This window comes from Protopterus annectens, chromosome 5.part0 (assembly GCF_019279795.1).
Source record: "Protopterus annectens isolate FY-2018-M chromosome 5.part0, PAN1.0, whole genome shotgun sequence".
In the NCBI taxonomy this organism is placed as follows: Eukaryota; Metazoa; Chordata; order Ceratodontiformes; family Protopteridae; genus Protopterus; species Protopterus annectens.
Window position 1 is genome coordinate 447,949,157 of NC_056735.1, and position 17,233 is coordinate 447,966,389.

The window sequence follows — 17,233 nt, forward strand, 5'->3', positions numbered from 1 at the left end:
ACTTATTAATTATTAATAGCCTGTATACTGTCTTTAATCGTACTCTCTGTGGCTTGTTCTATCTGCTAACACTGTTTATTTTATTCTCTGTATTGTAAGAGTTTACCTACGCAACCCATTTAATGTAATGTAAGTCAACATGTTCTTGGTGTTTTGCTAATCATCTGTGGTATTACTGAAGTATGTTTGGCTTTGGCAGAGTATGCTTAATTGTATACCCATTTTGGTCTGATAGATGAATGGACTGAAGGTGTGTTCTTTCAGTGCATGTCTAAGAGTTACGAAATTCAGCTGCGGAATATTGTGAGAGGCCATTATATGTCATCTCCATGCCATCCCCCTTTTGTTTGGGAGGCAGGGAAGTGCTGTAAGACCTAAGTGAACACACTTGCTCATGCATACCTCTTATATGTCTAGAGTTGCCACACATTCATATATCACAACCACCTAGTTCTTGCCACACCTGCAACCTAAACTTTTAAGTTTTGTAGGCATTTGTCAGGTAGGACCATAGCATTTCTCATATACATATTTCGTTTCTATTAAAAAACAGGTATGCCATAATGTGTAATATAATGAAAAAGCAAGTTCTCCAGTCCTACAATCATCATTGGAGTCGTAAATATTAATGCAGAGCTGTGGGCCCACCATGAATATCTATTGATGATGCCCAAGGTAGTTATGTCCTAACATGGATAAATATCTACAATTTGCAATAATAGGTTCATTTTTAGTTTAATAGAACTTTACAGCCATGACAACTTCATTTTACAGGAACATTTGCAGACACCACTGGCATAAAGTATGTTTTGCATTACTGTCCCATATGACAGTATTAAAAACAGTATTTTATTCACAGGGATTTGCCTGTTGATGAAGGGTCTTACTTAGTTTTGATTATTTCATTTGGTGTTTTCGCAGGTTCTGCACTATTATGGTTCTGCACAGTGGATATACAGCTGCCTGATGCTGGTGAATTGTCTTGCTCTGATGATAATGGTAGCCAACGCTTGGAACAGTCAGGGATCAAGGTTTCAGTGTTTCACACAGGCAATATAATACCCACATTTCCCCATCATTAACAAACATAGCTTCTGTGCCTTTGCAACAAACCTAAACAAACACAGAATGACATACAAGGAAAGGAAGATGTAGGAAGACCTACCTGAGGAGGGATGTCTTTACTTATAGCACAGTCCCCATTTAGTGGCTGAAGCTCCATACAGCAAGAGGTGGACACAGGTGCCTGTCATGCAAGTGACCAAACACACTGTGAGTGCCATCCACCATGTGAGGTAGGTATGTCCATGGCTGTAATGCAGTGCTTGTGCAAGGCTATAATACAGGGACATGTAGTGCTAAGCTGGTATGGGTAGTCTGTCACCTGAGTGATGACCTCAGGAAGTGCATAGGTCACAGGTGTAACATCATGGACAAGTGAATTAAGGGATTTTTGATTGCAACAGATTTCTCTCTGTGCAGTCAGACATCTTGGCTGATGCACTTCTAATGGCTGGTCTACGTCCATATTTGGCAGGGGAGGGCCACTATAGAACAGACAGTCACATTCAGGCTAATGCCAGCACTTCCACTCCATCATCTGGTGCTGAGTGAGTACATTGTGACATTGACATGAGTTACAGGGTGTTCATGCCAAGTCCAGCCATGGCATGGACTACCTGCACAGTCATGGAGCACTCTGTCCTCTCAGCATGGTGTGGATCATGCCCACGATCATCCTGAGGATAGGAATATCCCACAGATGAGAAAATGCATGGTCTGCACATATGTCTCCTGTGCTTCCCCTGAAGATATCTACCAGATCTTACCACACAGCTGCAAAATCTACTTGGCTGTGTCAGAGAAAATTCTCACTCAGACAGACTGCCCACCACTCCACAGTCTTTCAGCAATGGACACAACAGTCCATCCTTGGCCAGTTTAACCCAATCTCCCAAACCACCCATACATTTCACACACACACACACACACACACACACACACACACACACACTCACACACACACACACACACACACACACACACGCAGAAAATATTGCTCAAACAGACAACACCATTCACACAACTGGCCTCTGATGACATTTGATATTGTGGCCCTCCCACCTATGCATGCAAAGATTGCTGTGCCCTGTCCTCTCTACTCTGTTATTTGGGTAGCTTAAGTCTGATGCACAATGCCCTGTCTATATATGGTATAGCACAATTTGTGTGTATGCCTGCATGCATAATTTTTGCCTGTTCTGTATAATACTTTATTCCAGCCCATGGTTGTGAACCAGAGGTTACCTATTAGCCAGTGTCATGGCATACTGCACCTGCCTCCATCTGCTATAGTCCTTCCATCCAGCTTGCTTCTCCACAGGTCCTCATCAGGCATCTCCTGGGACTTCATCCTCATGAATGTGTCTGCCCTGTTGTAACTGCTTAGATATAATGATGCTGTGAAATATTACAAAGGCTGGAAATATCTTATTGCATGTGCAAGGGTCATATTGTAGGGCAGCCCGAGACATTCAGACAGCAGAAAACTGGCATCCAGCAGGCCAAACTTCTTGTAGCCATTCCTTCCTATGCTATCAAGATTTCAGATAGGTCTTATTAATTATGGCTCCAATTTCTTTCCTCGGTTTTTATCATTTACTAATGCCTTGGCAAAGGTTTGTAGTTTCTTTCTTAATGGAACTATGTTTTCTTTATTTTTTTGTATTTGGTCTTCTGTCATTTTTTATTTGTTACATGCTGTTTTAATTAATGCAAGTTCATGTGTTCCTATTCCTGATTTTCTTTCTTTCTTTTTTCTTTTGTGTGTGTGTGTGTGTGTGTGTGTGTGTGTGTGTGTGTGTGTGTGTGTGTGTGTGTGTGTGTGTGTGTGTGCATGTGTATTTGTGTGTACTTTAACTCATTTCAAGTTTTCTCACTGAACTGAACACATCATTTGGCAATTTGTCAAGCTGGGCCCTCTGTTCTTAGCATTATACACATATTCTAGTGAATATAATCTGTAGTAAATTACTAATGTTGTTTCTTGCAAACACTCATGGGTTCTGTGATGACACATTATGTATCCTCACTGTTACTCCACCCATCCTTTATGTCAATTAATTAGAATTTCACTGAGATACTTTGTACGAAACAGTGTTGTATGAAAGGAGAGAAGGTTAGCACGCTCCTTGATAAGGATGGAAGAGGTCCTAGTGGTCTTTACAACACACATATATCGTCCCACTTTGTCTAAAATTTTGCTTTGTGTAGATGGTAAGTCACTTTGAAGAGCATTCATTCCAAAATGACTTGAGATTGTTCTTCTGTAAAATTTCCGTTTATCCATATTTGAAATAAACAAATGTCCATAACTGCTCAGTCTTAAGTAAACTCATACTAGCTCTTTGAGACCTAGCTTTTACATTGCATTAAGAATAACCCTTCCCTTTGGTACACACACAGTCAGAGAATTTCAACTTACATTTTTAAGTCTCCTCATCAATCTCTTTTTATCTCACCACATGGAGAAAATTCTACATATTACCCCTCTGAAATTTGCACTGACTTTTCTGGACTTGATTGTAATCCATGCTTTGTGCTCTCTTCCCATGTTTGCTAGCATGCTTTATTGTTTTTATCTTTTCCATTATACAGAAGGCTACACCACATCCTGTTTATCCTTCTTGTTCCTTCTGCAAATTGTAAGTGTTGTTATGTTTACTGTGGGTCTATGTTAACTCATTGAAGGTTCTTTCCTCAAACCTCTGATGAGCAAAAACAACACATCGAATATTCATTAATCGAATGTTCACTTCAGCAAAAGTGTGGTATGGGGAAAGTAACCAGTTGGCCAACATTTTGCCATCTCACACACCGCAGTATTTCAAACCCACCCAGGTGGGAGGTTATGCCCCCTACACCCCCAATGTGGGGAGATTTGCCCCCACACCCCCCTGACTATACATACCAACTAGGAGACTGCACTACAGTGGGGAAAAGGGCAAGTAGTTGGCCAACATCCGGAAGTGTGCCCTTTTTCTCCACTCTAGTGTGATCTCAAAATTGGTATATAAAGTTAGGGGGATGGAGGGTGGAAATAGGGTGGTGTGTGAGACAGGGAAATGTTAGTCAGCTAGTTGCTTTCCCTGTCTCATACTTTCACTGAAGTGAATATTCGATTAATGAATGTTTGAGATCTAGTGTTAGCTCATTAGAGGTTCAAGGAAAGAACCTTCAGTGAGTAAACATAGACCTGTTTACTTCCATGTCATAGTTCTCTGTAATGTGTTTAAATTGCTCCCAGAATATTAAGATATTGCTCTTTGACAGAATATTAGATATTGCTCCTTTTATGAATGCCACTAAGTTTGCACAACTTTTTGCTTAGGTTTTGGGAATTACTTTTGACACACTTACATATTTTTACATGATAAGCCCATCTTGGCTTTAACCCTGTGAGCAGTGCATTTGCCTTTTTCACCATTAATTGGATGTATTGTCCTGTACTTGTGTGCAACCCTGTACTAGTTCAGCTAGTGGAGTTAGCTTCAATAATTGCATTTGTGGTTTTGACAAGGTATGCATGATTTTGCTGTCAACTTAATTATGATAGTTCCTTTGGCTACTTTGGCTAATTTGAATGCTTACAGGTCTAAAATCTAAAACTGACACCTGTAATCCTGATTTCCCTTTCATCCAAATGCATAATGTTACAACAGGATAGGTCTGCTTTTGCCTGAAATGTTTCACAAGTGAGTCCAAAGCCCTATCAGTCAGCCATCTATTCACTCAATTATATGATGACAGGCACTGTATTGCTACCCATGTCATGGATTAGATGTGTTATGAGAATGTCAGGGTATATGATGTTTATCGGTGGCTCCTCCTTATTTACTTGTCTTCCACTCCTAAAACTTGAATGAGTATTATTTTTTCATTTGGTTACTTCATATGCTCTCAGTATCCACTTATGATCTGATAATATGTTACTCGCTCGACCTTGGATTAACCTTTTCACACATTGTGAACAGTGCTATATATTACACTCTGTGTTATGCAGTTTTAATTTCACAAGTGAAAGGAAATAAGAGCACTTAGTATCCATTGATGGCCTCTGTCTGCAGCTATAGCATATGTGACTTGTCTGTCCAGTTCCTTGTATATTAATAGTGTCCTGCTACAACCCTGTTGTGTGTTGGGGGTATATGATACTAATCAGATACCTTATGATGCGCTTCTGCTTTCTGATCAAATACGTGTAATTTGAATAGTCATGTAAATGAAAGAAGGGCAGACATGTTTAGCAGTCATAGTTAATGCTGTACTTTAGCAGCACACAATGTGGTAATGTAAAAGAAATATGTTATTTTTTTATTTATCTTAAAGTTAATTGTAGGCTAGTCTGTTAGCTTCCTCTGAACTGGTAAATATGTTGTGAACATCAAGCAGTGAAAGCTACTACAAATAATATTCACTGGAACACTGATGTATAATGCAATGAACTATAGTGAAGAAAGAGGCACAGGCTGCAGATTTTACAGATCTAGCTACATGTGAAAATACTTCTTCACAGAGAGAGTTGTGGATCCATGGACTCAGCTACCAGAAAGGATGGAGGACAAGGAGTTCACTGAGATCTTCACGAGGGCACGAGACTGCTGGAGAAAGAATGACGGAAAACAAAGGTTGGAGGAGACACTGAATTCTAGGGTTGACCAGACTGGCTGATTGCCTCTATCATCAATTAGTGAATGTAGTGTAAAATAATACAATTTTCCACGATACGTCCTGGAAACAGAGTATGATAATTAAAACATATGAGCTTCTACTATTAACATCAGGCTGTAACTCCTTAGTATATTGTCAACACACCAATGAAGAGTTATTTGATTACATACACGAGGGGGCACTATACATAAAAATTGTGCTCCCACAAGCAAAGCTGGCACACTGTAGAACAGCGTATCTAGACAATTCATAGAAGTTATTATTTTATATGGCAAGACCCTAAATGCAGTCTTACCTCACTGTATGCATAGAGTACATATGAAAATGACCGATTCCAGGGCAGTACACTATAAATAAATAAATATTATAGTATCTTTGTGTGGACTGGTCTCAGTGAAGTAATTCACATAACAAATAAGACTTGAACCATTTACCTACAAGAGGTGTAACACTTATGACTACTCAGATTTCCTTCACTGCTATTTATAGGTTCATAGGTAGGTACTAGGCTATCGGCTCTGGGGCCTATACAAGCCCAGCCAAAAAGGTACCCTGGCTTTTGCCACCCAAGAAAATTATTTTCTTGTGCTACTGTCGAGCAGAGCCACAGAGGTGATCCCCGGGGTGAATTTCCTATTTCCCATGCAATCATCAAGATTTTTCTTGAAGAGTGCTAATGAGGAGCTTTGTTTGATATAGATAGGTAGTTTATTCCAGAGTATGGGAAGTCTCTGGGACAGGAATCTATCCCTTCAGCATGTTCTGTTTATTGTGGTGACAAGGTTTAGGTCTCTAGAGCTTGTAGCTCAGAGGGATTGGGGTTTCTTTAAGTGGAGCTTGTCCAACAGCTCTGGGTTTGACATAGCTTTGTATGTTAGGCAGAGATCACCTCTGAGTAGGCGATATGCAACGGACTAAAGCTGGAGATTTTTGAGACGGTCTGCATAGGGCATCTGTTTGAGGCCAATAATCCTCTTTGTGAGGTATTTCTGCTGCCTTTCCAGTTGTTGTAGATGTCTTGTGAGGTACATACCAAAAGAGGCGTCGTACTCTATAATGGGTCTAATGAGTGATAAGTAGAGGGGAACAATGACCTCTTTTTTTCTGGATGAGAAACCTTTTGTGATGAGGTGTGCCACGTAGAAGGATTTCCTGACTACTGTGGCAATGTGATTATCAAAGGAGAGACTACTGTCTACCTGTGTCCCAAGGTCTCTAGTCACACTTTCAATGTTAAGTATACTTCCACCTATGCTGTAGTTCATGGGTGCAGAGTTTTTACCAAAAGGGATGACAATGCACTTTTTGGCCTTGCCTTTGACACCAGGCATCTGTCTCAGTGAGGCCCTTTTGTAGGATGTCCACATCTTTAGGAGTTTTGATTATGGTTCCTAGTTTGCAGTCATCTGCGAACTTCATTAGCCAAAGGCCTTCTGTGTTAGCCTGTACTTCAGAGAAGTAGATACCAAACAGGAGAGGACCCAGGACTGAATCCTGTGGTACTCCACTTGTCAGTGGTCTGAAGTCAGATTTGGAGTCTGCTACTTTCACAGTGTGGGTTCTGTCAGTGAACCAATTGACAACCCATCTTGTGACATAGGGATTTATACCTAGTTTAGTGAGTTTATCTATAATTCCAGAGTGGGGGATGGTATCAAAAGCTTTGGCAAGATCTAGATAGGCTCTGTGAACCACCTTACCCTTGTCTACGGCTTTGGTGACTGCTTCAAAGACGTCTATCAGGTTTAGGAGACATGATCTGCCTTTTCAAACCTGAGCTGGGTGGGGTCCAGAGTTTGGAGATTACCAATGTCTTTGTTTTTAAGGTCCATGATGATACATTCCATGACCTTGCAGACCAGGATCTTCAGGCTAATAGGGCGGTAGTTCCCAGGGTCCGTGGTGGCTCTCCCCTTGTGGAGTGTTAACCGTCGCTGTGCACCATTCAGCAGGCACAAAGCCTGAGGTGAGGCTATGATTGAACATGGTACTTAGGTGGGGTGCCAGTTCATTCTTTAGTTGATGTAGAACGCAGCCTGGGATGTTGTCTGGTCCCATGGATGCTGGATTCTTGGCTTTGCAAAGTGTGGTTTTTACCTGTGCAGCCATGAATAGAGGAACTTTGCATTCTTCCAGTATAGAGATGGGCTCTTTAGGGGGTGAGAGGGAGGTAAAGTTAGCACTGAACCTATCTGCCAGGATGTTGGCAATATCAGTTGAGTCTGTATATTTAGTGCCATTGTGCTGTAACTCAGAGCAGATCTGAGTGTTGCCATTGAGATTCTTGACATAGCTATAGAATGCTTTGTGGCTGCCTTTATAATCAGTGGCAATTTTGTTCTCGTAACTAGCTTTGGAGGATTTTATCAGAGATCACAGCTTCTTACTGAGGCTGACCAGGGAGCTCCTCCACTCATGGGATTTTACTCTCTTTTGCAACAGTTTCTTCCTTCTGTTGTGCAGTTTGTTAATGGCAGGGAACCACCAGATTGGCTTCCTTTTTTGGAGGATAGCGTCTTGGTTCTGTTTTGGATAGCACAATCCATGCACTCATGTAAGTGCTTATAAAGTGCAATTGTGTAGGATTCAGTAGTTGTAACTGTATTGTCCATCTGCATAGGTGTCATGAAGTTCACCACTTCTGTCTTAAGAAGCATGAAGTTGGCTTTGGAGAAATTTTTACCATGGTTTCCTTAATGGGGGGGAGGGGGCAGGATGTGGATATCTAGGGTAATTAGCTTATGGTCAGATCAGACCAATGAGGCGTTGACTTCAGGTATGGAACACCGGTCACTCATGTTGGTAATGACTAGATCTAGGATATTGTTGCCCCTGGTGGGGGTGTGGATAAGTTGTTCCAGGGCATTGGAGTTTATGAATTCCAGAAAGAGTTGAGTGAAGGAGTTGGTACATGAGTAGTTTTCCCAGTTAATGGTGGGGTAGTTGAAATCACCCATTATTAGGGTGGTTGGTTGAATCCTAATATTTTCCAGTACATCATGAAAAGAAGAGTGGGAATCCTGGGGCATGGTGGGTGATGTGTAGCAAGCTACAATTTCGATTGCAGTTTTGCCCACAGTTAGTTGCACTTGGATAACTTTGGCTGCATTATGCTGACCAACTAGCCTGGAGGTGTGGATATCCTTAATGAATATGGGCACACCACTGCCTTTGGTGTTCCGGTCCAGGTTACATGGCCGAAAAGTGTGGTATGAGTTATAGCCTGGTAGTTCAGGGGTGCTCTCTGGAGCCTTGAACCAGGTCTCAGTCACTGCACAGCTATCAATGTTCTCCATTTTAAGGAGTGCCTCGAGTGAGTGCATTTTGAGATTTAGATTTCTAGCATTGAGTAGCATCACCCTCAGTTTTTGCTTGCCTGTTCCTGTTATGGTGGTGAATTTGTTATTTGATTCTTGCCTAAAAAAGGAACTATAGGGGCGGCAAGAACCTTAGCCAGTATCCGGAATCCCAGGGGTGACAGGTGCAGGCCATCTGTGGCAAAGCATTGTGGTCTGTCGACCATGTCATCCCAGGCAGATAGATACTGGATCCCTTTAGAATGGCACCAGAAGCTTAGCCAATTGTTGAAGTCACTTATTTTGTCCTTGTACTGCAGCATCATTCTGGATGATGGCAGAATGCTACTCAGGGCTAGGGTAATACCTGCCTGGGCTACAATATTGGAGAACTCTTCCATGTCTCTTTTTATGTAGTTCAGGGAGGTACATCTCAGGTCATTCACACCAACATGGACAATGACAGAGTCATATTTGTACTTATTGTGGAGTGACCTGAGTGCGTGGGTTATGTGGCGGATCCTGGCACCTGACAGGCAGCTGACAGTAACCTTCTCCTTGTTTAGCCTGGTGAGTGGGACATCAGTGTGCCTGACTATAGAATCACCGATGACTAGTGTGTTGGGTACGTTGTTTTTCCTTATTGGCTGTGGTTGAGTGGCACACTGAGTCTGCAGGCTATGTGTCATTTGGGTTGTGTTGGGTGGGTGGAGGTTGCTTGCATTTCTGCTTTGGAGGTCTCTGTTGCTTGAGCAGATTATTATTGAGAGCCTCTGCAAATTTTTTTTGCTCCTATGTGTGGATTTTGGTGGTGTAGATTTAGTGAGACTATGTGATGAGTGTGGTGTGGTGCAAGTGTTTACCTTCTCCTCTTGACTGTCAAGTTCAGTCTTGATTGGAGAGAGCTTTACCTCCAGTTTGGCTAGATAAGTGCATCTCTCACAGGTTGTATTGTTGGGTGGTAGGAGGAGAGGGTTGTCTGTGTACATGAGGCAATTTCTACATTGCCCCAAGATGCCCAGATTCATTTGATAGACAGGAGAGAGCACTGGGAGATGACCCTTGGACATGCCTGAATAAAAAAACTATTTTCCTCAAGATAAGTGAGGAAAGTGAGTACAAGAGTTGTTTTTCTCTAAGCAAGTGAGGAAAGTAAGTACCAAAACTGTTTTCCTCTAGGTAATGAGGAAGGCTGAGTGCTGTAGTAATTAATAGGTTATTTAGTGCTTACAAGTTCTGAACAAATGCTGATCATGAATAAGCAAATTCAAGTGCTAAAACTAAGAATCTGTCTCTGGACTAAACTAGCTACAGGAAAGTTACAGTTGCTTAAGTATTAGAGATGAGCAGCAAAAAAGAAAAAAAATGTTGCATAGTAATCCTAGCAGCAATGGTTTTATCTGTGGTGCTTGCACCCCTGCTAACACAAGCACAACTTTCTTCATCTTACACGGCAGTGAGGTTGCCAAGTTCCTTTCAGTGAAAGCTCCAGCATCACCAAATCTATCCAATTTCTGTAATGTAGTAATGACACTAACTCCATTGTCATAGTTTATAAATTATGAATCTTTATCAATCACATTTAGACACGACAGCAGTGCACAACAGAGAAAGAAACAGCTATTTTGTAAGATAGACAAATCCTACCTGCTAAATAGCTAGCCGCTGTTGTGATGTGTTGCTCTCCAATGCAGCACTGCATTCATGAGTATCTTAGCATTGGAGTGCATTGTACAGTACTGTGTACTATAGTCAGCTGAGCACAGTTCAGAAAAAGAGACATTCCTTTGCATTTCAGTACAGTGATCCGTATCTATAAATCACAGCATTTACAAGAAGTGCAGAAAAAGTAACAAGCAGAGTGCATGCACACAACTGCTCTCTATCTTTATAAACAGGGGTTCATGCAGAATAAGTAGTTATTTCTATTGGGGAAGCAAATGCTGGTAAACAAATAAATACATAAACATCCTTCCCCATAATGCTATGACAGAATACAATATTTTACAGTGGTATATACTTTTTAATTCCTATGTGTTATTGATATGAACATATATTATAATTTGTCTAACTACAGCAAGTGGAATCTTGATGGACCACTCAAAACTGCAGGCCAGCTTTATTTATTTATTTATTCATTTATTGGCATTTGTTTACCAGGAACGTCCACTGGGCCAAAAGGGGACCATTTTCAGTGGAGGCCCGGGGAGAAAAGCTCCAGAAGGTAGTTAATATATGTGTACAGAGTATTATGTACAGAATCTAAGAACAGTTAGTAAAACAAAATTGCAGTGTACAAAATTCAGCAAAATTCATAGTGAAACACAAGTAGTTCTGGAAATATAATTCTAGGCAGTGATAATTAAACCAGTCCAGTTACAATAATTCAAGGCACACCTAGAGTATAAAATACAGTACCAGGCACAGATAAAACATATAAGCAATCTTCTACAATATAAATTAAGGCACACTTAAGAGTATAAAATTGTGCAAGCTATGACAATGTAAGGTGAGATGCATGATGGACAGATGTATTAAGAGGCACTTGTATTGAGTATTAGTATACATTAGTGGGAGAGGTTGAGAACAGATAATGTACAAGAGGAAAGAAGGCTAAAAAAGATGAGGAAAGGAGAATACTGCAGGTTGACATAGCAGTATTGGGGCAGATGGGTAAAGGAAAATAAAAGAAGTAGCATAATATATGCAAAGAGAAAGGGAGGGGTGCAGTTAAGAATGGGGAGTTTGATAGGGAGATTCTACAAGTTTGAATGGTGGGGTGAGTGAGAAATGACAGAAGGAATGACAGACTCTAGTGTTTAGGCAAAAGCACATTGAGTGGAGGTGTGGGCGAGGAGAAAAATGAGATGAAAAGAAAAGACCCAGTATTTTAGGTAATAGCTGGAGCAAGTATTGAACAGCGACAAGTCCATTTAGAGAGGAGGTGAGCATGCAGGGTGGTTTTAAAGCTAGCAGGGCACTGAAGTATGGGAATACTTGTAGGTAGACTATTCCATATTTTAGCCATGACCCAGGAGTATAAATGCTGACCAGCTGGTAGTTTTGGTTTGAGAGTTTGCAGAAGGTTTTTATTTTCAGATCTTAGGGGCCTTGAGGGGTTATAATGGGATGAATAAGGACTGAAGGGTGGGGCAGTCTTGAGATTTATTAATTAATTTGTTATTGAAAGTTAGTTGAAGATAGGTTAAGTAGTGGTAATTCCAACCACTGAAGTTTATTTAGGGCAATACAGTGGTGTGTAGAATGGCGACTATTGGCTGCAAATTTGGCTCAGCTTTGCAGAGAAACTATGAATATCTCCACACTCCTCTAATCAGTAAGTATTCTCTTGTAACGTGATATGCCCCTCAATGATTTGAGGGGGTTTAGCAGTTATATTTAAAGATGGATTGCACATCTCCACACTCCCATATAACCCTCCTCAGGATAGTAATGCCAAAGTCCTAGTCACCAAACTCCAAATCAACCCTAACAAAGCTTTATACCTCATCTGTATCTACCTACCTCCCCGTAATAACATCAGCACAATTGAAGCTATATTAAACTGGGCATCCTCAACTTACCCCCAAGAAACAGTAATACTAGGTGATTTTAATACTGACTGGAAAAAAGTCAATACAGATAATCCCACCTCTCACATTAAATGCATGGCTTTAATCAAACTATCACCTCCACTACCAGAATTAACAAACCAAACAAAAAAGAGATAAGGTGGGGGCGGCCCGTGCTATTGGACTGCCGGACTGCAGCCCCCTCAACAAAAAGAATTAAAAACAAATTAAAAAAAAAAAGAAAAAAGAAAAAAAAAGTTTTTAAAAATTAGCGGACTTTGCACATGCGCAGTAGTCCAGACTACTGCGAGTCTATGCGCATGCTCCAGGCAGTCCCAATAGGGGAACAGAGGAGACATCTGTGCACTTTTAAAGTGCACAGACTCACTGGGAAAACGTGTCGGGGCCGGACTGCTGGTGTTGCAGTCAGGAATTGCTACAGTAGTCTCATCGGGAAGGGGTTTGGATCTCGGGAGTATTGCGCGGGCGTTTGGGATATTATGGAGAATGGACAGCTGGGACAGGTAAGTGTGTTTATAGATTAGTACTAAGCTAACTGCCCTTGTGGGCCACTTTAAGCCTAGCCAATTATCTCTTGCAAGACTCAAACCCTGCACCTTGTGTTTGTAAGGCAAACACCTTAACCATTAGGCCATCACCTGCCGGGAGATGTTAGGGTTGGTGTATAGGGTTGTGCACCGCACCACTGGTTTATGCTTACACCAGATGGAGAGGCTGCTTGCCTTCAAGGTATGTAGGAGGAAAAGATGTCAAGCACTCCAGCCATCAGTGGAGTAAGGGGACAGTGATGACAGCCCAGTGGCTGGGGACTAGATTCTTAGTCTCCATGTTTGATGGGCATGAGCCTGGTTGTCCCCTCCTTCACCCCAATCATGGTGTTCCCAAACGTTTTGTGCTCCGCACACTGTGTCTTCGTCTTGCTTATTTGCATTTGGTTCCTCACCTACCCAACTTACCTGACCCAAACATACCTTACCCAGCATTCCACTCCTAACTGAATTAAAAAAAAAAATGGGTGCATGTCTCAGTGCTTTTTACTATATGAATGTATGCTAGCTTTTACTGTTTGAATAGATGGGGATGTATGCTAGTTTTTACTGTTTGAATAGATGAGGATGTATGCTAGTTTTTACTGTTTGAATAGATGGGGATGTATGCTAGCTTTTACTGTTTGAATAGATGGTGTGTGTGTGTGTGTGTGTGTGTGTGTAAATGCCCCAGGTGCTCATGGTGGTGTGGTAGGGAATACCTCAGGCTTGAACCCTGTACCCTGTATGCAGGTGTTAAAGACTTGAGTTCCCTACCCACCACCATTTGTAACAAAATTGCAGATTTTTGCCTCATATTTGATCTGATCTGTTCCTCATAATATCTGTGGTTTGTAACTGCTGCAATGCTTGATATTTGATGGTGTAGTAGTCGCATTGTTGCCTCACAGCTGCAGGTTCTCAGGTTTGATTCTTGGCTGGGGTTCCTTCTTTGTGGGGTCTGTTATCTTCTCCCTGTGTTTGTGTGGGTTTGCTTTTGTGTCCTCCCATGTTACAAAAACATGTCTGCATTATTTCTTCCTGGGCCTCTGCTGAAAATTGTTTTTTGTTCCAAGTCAGACTGTCCTGATTAACAAATGTTAAATAAAATTGACAGGCATTTGAATTTCAGACTTCAGGTTTCTGAATATTTAATCTCTTACATATTTGATGGTGCAGTGGCAGTATTGTTGCCTCATAGCTACATGATTTGTGGTTTGATTCTTGGCTGGGGTGCCTTCTTTGTGGAGTCTGCATCTTATCTCTGTGTTTGTGTGGATTTGCTCTGGTGTCCTGCCATTTTACAAAGATGTGTCTACAGTATTTCTCCCTGGGCCTCTGCTGAAAATTGTTTTTGTTCTATCAGAAATAAAATTTACAGGCATTTGAATTTCAGACTTCATAGTCTTCAGAAAATACATGGTAAAACAACTTTTTATTCTAGCAATAATATATAGTAACACAACCTTTTATTATAGCAATTTTTTAAGTTTATAAGATGACTATTTGAAATTTTTCCTTATTTTTGGGACTGTAATACCCTGTTAGTGGCTTTGTCCAGGTTTTTTGTGCTAAGGTTGACAGCTATAGCAAGAACTGAATTCACTGAATATGTTTGAGGGCTGTATTCCCTCATTACTGGGTTTGTCCAGGTGTTTTGTGCTAAGAGGTTGACAGCTATGGTGAGAATTGAATTAATTAAATGATAGCCATTTAAGTTTCAGTCTTCCTCTCGTTCACAAAACAACTGATTTGGCGTAGTGGTATGTTGCTCTTGACTGTTTTGCACAGGGACCTTATCTGTAAAATGTACGGTTGTAACACAGCATTTTTCTTTCACAAAGCAGGTGATTTGGCATAGTGGTATGTTGTTCTGACTCTTTTTTGCACAGGGACTTTGGCAGTAAAATGTATGGTGGTAACACAGCATTTTATTCTAGCAGCTTTCCAAGATTATACAAGCAATGTTTGACCCACCCCAATAAATTTGGCTTTTTCCAGACTTCTTGTGCTGCGAAGTTGAGATGCAGTTGAGTATTGAGTAGATTTTACAAGGAGCTGAGAGCTGCAGGGGAAGCGAAGTTTAGTGCTAATAGCACAACAAGCTGTGTAATTCCTGTTGATGCGGAAGGTTGTTGGTTCTACTCCCATAAGGGGTGAATGCTGCCGTACTGAAAGTTAAGATACTAATTATGAGCCTGTTATCAGTTTGCCATCCATTTCCTATTGCAATATTACTATCTTATTTTTAATGTAATTTAGGCAATTTATTCCTCAGGGGTATCAGACACTTTATTGTTCGATGAAACCATGAAATATAAAGATGACTGCTAGCAGCAACCTCTTCATTACAGATTTATTTAACGTGGAATTATTTAGATTACTTTTTTACTACTTCAGAGATTGTGCATATTTACTGATAATGGTGGACTGTAGAATTGTGCATATTTACTGATAATAGTGGACTGTAGAAGTTTGAGTAGACTTTTATGATGGAAATGTTCTGAATTGGGCAGTTTTGTTTCATTGTTTACTGGAAAAATGTTCAAAGCAATAGGAAGGTGTATCAAAGAGCACATGTATGTTTCATATGCAAGGGGCCTATGATTTGAAAACAGCCCAAAATTAATTTTTATCTGTCACAGGTAAAATGTATTTTCTTTGAATGTGGGTTTTAATGTTGTTTCAATGAGAGTTTCAAGGGCAGAGAAGTTTTAATGCCAAGTTTGTTTAGCAGATGTCTTAGTGTTTGTGCTGTAAAATGCAAAATAAAACTTTCAAATGAAGTTCAAATCATCATAGAAGTAAATCAGTATGCACATTAGTGTTTATGGTAAATGGAGTGAAATAGCAAAGTAATGAATCATTGGAATGGCTGCAGGGGGAGGCTCCATTCGACCATGGTTTAAGTGAGGGGAAGGGCGGCAAACTTAGACAGCCCCAGCTGAACTATATCTCCCAACTGTCCAGATTTTCAAAGAATGAATAGGTTTTGCTTCTTATTTTGGTTTGTTCCTCATAAAATGTGTTGTTTTCTGGCAAATCATTTAGGAATTAAGTCACTAAATAATGACACACTAGTTTCAGACTTCATAACCTACAGAAAAATGCATGCTAAAGTAAGACCTGTTCTATCAACTGTCCCAGTTTATACAAGAGCAATTTTTAGTACTGTTTATATGTTCCCCCAATATATTTGGCCTTGTCCAGATTTATTACATTAACAGGTTGAGTGGTACATGCAAATTGCTTTATAGAATTAGGCATAGCCAAACCTCTCAACTGTCCCTGAATTTGGCTAAAAATGTTGCTCTTCCCCTAATAATCCCTCTGCAAAATAGCAATTTTGGAAGAAAACATGGAGGGTTTACAATTAAGAAATAACTGTAATAATCAGAGTTATAGATTACTTTTATTTCAGAAATGCATGTAGACTCTTTTTATTTTGTCAGCTGCTCAAGTTAGCATTACTATTGTACTAATATTAAAGTGTCCCTTCTTTGACAGGTTCCCAGCTGTATTGTGTGGCTATTTTATATTGTTGCATCACATTTTTGGTTCATTTTTCATAAAATTGTGTTTTTTTGGCAAATTAGTGGTAAATCATTAAAGACTGAAGTTAGAAAATAATGACAGGCATTTGAGTTTCAGATTTCATATCCTTCAAAAAATTCATACTAATGCAAGACCTATTCTATTATTTTTCTAAGTTTATAAGAACAATATTTAAAAATTGTCCTTATTTTTGGGCCTTTGTCCCACTTCTATGTATGGCTTTGCCCAGATTTCTTGCCCTGAGGGTGAGAGGTATGACAAATGTGTTGGGGCCAATCACCGTCAGCCAGAGACATTTCAAATTGTGACATACTTGTTGCACCCCACTTCCCCATGTAGTGAGTCTAGATGTGCCCAAGCAAAGCAAGGATCAGTTATGCAGTGTAAATGTGCAGTGTATCCCCCCATACAAGGTAGACACAAGTACTACAGTGGCTTTTCATCTGTTCGATTTTGCAGAATGGTCCGGTTTCTGTCATATTTTTGTACTGTTGATTTATGCTTAATACTCAAAGTGCCTGTTGCTCTGTGT

The 17,233-nt window shown here is 40.4% G+C and overlaps 1 pseudogene; it reads left to right on the forward strand.

Moving 5' to 3' along the window:
- Positions 1–3,156: 3,156 nt before the first annotated feature.
- Positions 3,157–3,264, forward strand: LOC122803045 (annotated as a pseudogene).
- The last annotated feature ends 13,969 nt before the right edge of the window (positions 3,265–17,233 follow it).